Source organism: Mytilus californianus, unplaced genomic scaffold (genome assembly GCF_021869535.1).
Source record: "Mytilus californianus isolate M0D057914Y unplaced genomic scaffold, xbMytCali1.0.p SCAF_10, whole genome shotgun sequence".
In the NCBI taxonomy this organism is placed as follows: Eukaryota; Metazoa; Mollusca; class Bivalvia; order Mytilida; family Mytilidae; genus Mytilus; species Mytilus californianus.
Genome location: NW_026262582.1, coordinates 45089182 through 45094591, shown reverse-complemented (window position 1 = coordinate 45094591; position 5410 = coordinate 45089182). Strand labels below are relative to the sequence as shown.

General features: G+C 31.3%; 1 long non-coding RNA gene across 1 annotated transcript; it reads right to left on the bottom strand.

The window, feature by feature from the left end:
- Positions 1-2664: 2664 nt before the first annotated feature.
- Positions 2665-5195, bottom strand: LOC127718221 (uncharacterized). Its single transcript, XR_007989637.1, has 3 exons — positions 5119-5195; positions 4106-4199; positions 2665-2976 (listed from the first exon to the last, which is right to left on the bottom strand). It is a non-coding gene; the product is annotated as an uncharacterized LOC127718221 (long non-coding RNA).
- Between the last annotated feature and the right edge of the window lie 215 nt (positions 5196-5410).

Sequence of the window (5410 nt, the reverse complement as noted above, 5' to 3'; positions counted from 1 at the left end):
CCTCACTAGTCTCTATTCTTCATTTTTTTTTGTCCATATTTCTCTTTTTTTTTTTTTTTTTTTCCATTTTTCTCAATTATTTATATTTTTTGCCCATTATTCTCTATTCTGTAAACCCCTATCTACATCCTCACCATAGGTAACTATGTTAACGCTTACACGTCTACTAGCTTTAACAACACTATTGTCGATAGTACCATATATGATTTTGTACATTTATTAAATTCAGATGTTTTAAACTATGTAAGTCGGAGAAGACAAGAGCTGAATTAATGTGACACTAATTTGCTGATGCTCAATTGTCAAGTTTCGATCAAGAAGAGACGTATCAAGGTTACAAGGAAACTGAAGAAATCGAATGAACTCTACAAAAAATGTGATACCGGGCGCGTTGAAAAGTGTCTCTTGCTATGCATGCATCAACCTCCATTCGAATCCCTACGACAAAAATGTCATGATTCGGAAAGGGATTAGGAGACAGTCAGAAGAGGAAAAGAGAATTGAGGATTTTACAGAGAAGTACAGTGATGATTATCCTATAACAGAACTTTGCCATATTACTACTTTCAGATTTGCAGGAGACAGGAGTTGGTCATGGTGATTGATACAAAAAAAACAGATTATACTTTAATTTAGTTTATTGTCGACATTATGAGTTTGAATATCCTTTTGGTATATTTCGCCTCTCTTTCAAATACATTTAGATTGTTTATTGCAGATGACTCGGATAAACAGTCTTCAATTACATTAAAATCTCATAAACTTTACAGGATCGTGAGGACACAATCAGGGGAGAAAATATTTTAAATTATTGTCCCTAGAAAAAATAAAAAAGACAGTTTTGACATTACATGCATTAGGTCATGATTTATACTATAAAAGGTTTATGACTATGAAACATTTCTACTAGCCAAGAATATTAAGTTTAATTGCTTAGTTTAATGGTCATGTCCGGAATGCCAGAGATGGGTTATGAAAGGTAGAGTTGCTAAAGATCCACTTATCTGTAACAATTGCATCGTTTACCAATATATATGTTGTTGGTCAACTTCCTTTATCTTAACATAGATATATATATGTTTGTACGGACTATGCATCCAGGTACCCATAAACATTAATTGGCTAACCAGAAGGCAGAAACCGTTGCAGAAACCTTAATCTAGCTGTTGTCGACAGTTGTGTTGCAAAAGAAATGCTGACAGAATAAGCTTCGAGTTTTTTTCCGACCTTATGGTTCAGGTATATTAATTATTATCAGTTCATTAAATGTGAACAACACCGTATCATCTAAAAATATATGCTCAGAATCTATCCGAAAACATGGGACAAATACATACAACATACAGAAAAGTTCTAAGTAAAACTACAGGTTTATGTCGTTTGAGTCCAAGGAACACTTGCCACACTTAAAAAAAAATGGAGTGAACTTTTTGAAATGATTTTTTTTAAAGTGAGACGAGGGGAAATCTTCGACCGATGACAAAGTTAGTTGGACAGATCGGGAAAGTGGTCAAACAAAAACAGAATATATTTCCTCAAAAAAACAAAAAAACAAAAAACTCAAGAGCAAGACAGTTTTGAATAAGACGAAAGGTTTACTTCCAACACATACATCTAAGTTACTTGCTAGTTGGAAAGAGCATACGATATAAAAGTCAAGATCCGTTTTGTTGGTTAAAATGAAACGTACTTTAGCAAAGTTGTTTCACACTAATATTTTTAAAATTTAGAAGGACAGGATGGATGGTCTTGAAAGTAGCAATAGTTAAATACGCTTTAATGAATAGAAGTAATCGGTTTTGCGTGGAGTATTGTTCTTTGATATAGGGGACATATTTCGATCCTTAACTCATGTCCCGTATAGACGAGACAAAAATATGTATTCCAAGGCTTCCTGACATATCATTTAATGCTCAGACATTCCCAAAGATATTTTAATGTATTAAAGCAAAACAATGCTCAATTTTCAAGAGGCGGCGTTATATGGCCAATCGTTGTTTGTCTTGATTATTGACCAAGATCTACCAAAATACAAGCTACGAATGTTATTTAAATGTATGATAACAATACAGGTATTTCTGTAAGAAGGCGGAAAGTGCTATATATGTGTTCATGTAACGGACGATATTTTTGGAAGTATTTTGGTTTAAAAATGCTGTTTATATAATATAAACAGTTATAATTCTATAGTTTGATTCGACATTTATATCAACTGGGGGAGGGGGAAGGGAAGAGGGATTTATACATGTGTAAATTCTACAATTATATAGAAATTGAATTTATATTCAGGAATGTATCACATTCAATAAAAATAGTGAGGTATTTCAAATTAAAAATCTAAAGTTTTTGAAAATTGTAACAAGCATTTGAAGTTCGATAAACCTTGACGTCTTAAAGCTTGACCGTCGTCGAAAGGTTATTTGGCTGGCTATGACGAAACTCATATTCAGCTGATAACCTAACTAACTACTTTTTTGATGATTTTAATTTGTGTGTTTTATTTGAAATGTGGTATATTTTTTTCGTGCATTCTTACAATACTTCATTTCAATCATATCTTCTTCTTTTTATACTTACAAACCTTTCCATTGAAAAGAATTATCGTTTATCCATTTTAAATATACAAATTGAAATGACAAAACGGATAAAGACACATAAAACATAAATAGATTCAGATGTATTATATCAAACATTAAGCATTCGACTTTAGACATAACACATTAAAATACTTAACAATGTTCTACTTTTTGCAGATAAAACCTTCAAAGGAGGAGTCGCAACAATCGTCATGGAGGTTACAACGATCATGAACGTAGATTAACAAACAGTCTTTTGGGCTACCAAAAGATCCGTTCGGCTGTCCAGTACCGAATGCAAAGTAATTCATCTTGGTCATCTTTCCATTCCTTATCCATCTCCAATCTACGCCAGAAATATATCTGTTGATGTTACGTCCACCAATGTAGAAACTTAAACCTTTTTTTTTAAGTAAAGTTGTCATTTCAATTCAGAAAATGCTAATGATTTGACCTGATGAAAAGTTAGACATCTGTCACTTTAAAAGAAGATAAGAGATGATAAGGGACAAACTTTAATAAAGTTTAACGATACATTATTTCTTTGGGAAACATTTTAAGATATTACGCAAGGTTAACAATCGTGTAATAGAGAAAAAAAGAATGCCTTCTGTTCATACTTGTGTTTTTATTTAAACTAATACGCTGTGTTTTATATATGAAGTCACTTTTAAAAACACTTGAGCGATTGACTCGAGTTAAATTTCATCACGTACATTTAGAAAGAAAAAAAATAAACAAATTTACGAATAAAAGGAAGAAAACAATTAAACTCCTTGAAAAAACTATTAACACGTTCTCTTTTATGCTGTTTAACGCCACTTACAACTATCTTGACTATATCGTTTTTCCTCATTTGCAGATTCTATCATTCGACTCTACAACCACAATTGGTTGATCATCCTGCATATAAACATAATTGAAGAAAGGATATGGGGGATGGATATGAGACAAACATTTTTAAAACAAAACACTTGTTTAATCAAACGTCTGCATATTGGCAAAGGTTTAAAGGTCTTCAATGATTAACCTGATAGAAGTAAATCAATTATATTCAAGTCCGAAAAAAAACATTGTATGAGTTAGAGGCTATTGCCCTAGATTTATTTACCACATGTCGAATTGTGATGAATTCCTTAACTTTTTGCAAGGAAACGATAACAGCAGATTTCATATTTTAGAGTAAGAACTACTGCAGTTGTCACATTGTTAATTCATAGCCGTGTTAGACATATCGATTTATCACAGAGAAAATTGTTTATCATTATTTCATTTACTGTATTATCATTACTTTGATATACACTTACAGAATGTAAACGGCATAAGAATTGGGGGACAGAAGCACCACGGAAACCGATGATAAGTCGCTTAGCAAGTCAAAAAACTGAGCAATAACTATGTTTTGAAATATATAACATGAACACATTTTGTTGTTATACTATTTATGCAAATAATGACAAATGTGTACTATTCTCCATGTTGGTAATAACAAAAAAATTAACTAAACAAACTATATTATGTGAATTTACCTGTATTCATCTTTTTTAATTCACGTCTTATTAACAGCAATTCATCCAAGGTCTCAAATACTGCCAAGTTCGCACCATGTCTTAAACATATCGCCTTAGAATAATAATAAAAACATTGTACTAACTACACATTGCAGGTGCATAATAGTTACTCTGAATAATTATGAGATCGTTTAAATTGAATTAAATGTATCAATTACCAACCTTCTTTTATTTTTATATTAGATTATAAGTATCGTTAATTGGGAGCAGAACAGTACAAATGTAAAAAATATATAAAGAATAAAAAATTGTGAAAATAAAGAGTATTCTAAAATGTTATTCAAGTGAGGCACATATACAAACACACACACATTCTACGTATATAACAAAGGCAATATCCCATGTCACGTTTTCTTTATTTATAAGGTAGCAACTCTTTCCAATTTTCCTGTAGGAATAACTGCAAGCATCTGTTTGTAAACAAAAAAAAGTCACATACCCCGCATTAAATAAACTTAGTGACGTCCGAATCTAAAACGTTAAAACGACCGAATAAAAAACGAAGTTAAAGAGCTCCAAACGTTGTCTACAATGGTCTCAAAACACTTGTCTGCCATCAAGTAACAGAAAACATTAAATCGGAATGAGTATAGTAAAAAAGAAAAAAACAGAAACCATTAACACAAAATCTTTTGATCTGGGAAGAAATATCTAAAGAAATCGTGTAATTAAAAAAAAATGAAATAACTCTTTGGTCGACTCAACTGAAATTCGTGCAAATCAGCGAAAACAACCAGATGATATCTTTTTCAACATATAGAGGAGTATATAAAGATGTGTTTAAAATAGGAATATAATGTGAAATTATCTCAAAGTTCTGTTCACGTTTAAACAAAAACAAATGTATTACAAATAAAACACAATTAGAGAAAAAAAAAGAGCGAGTCGACCATGAACATATTTAGTTTGTCGTTTACAGATTAAATTTACGAAACGTAAAACAGCGTAACCAGATTTTAATTAAAACATACCTGCATGATTGTAGACTACATGTAGTTCGCAAAAGACAAAACGCAAAATGTAATAGCAAACATACTAAATAGGAGGAAAGTCTACAAATCAAAAGAATTTTGCATATACATGTATGTTAATATTGTGTCAATTCTGATATCAAATTTAATTTTTGTGGGAACAGATGTGTAAAATCGATCTAATGATAGGTGATTCTTGGAAGCAACTTGATTATTCAAAGCTACTTCACAATGAGCCGTGTAACAAACATAGTAGTGTTGTTGTACCATTTATAATAGTCAACGTTCATTT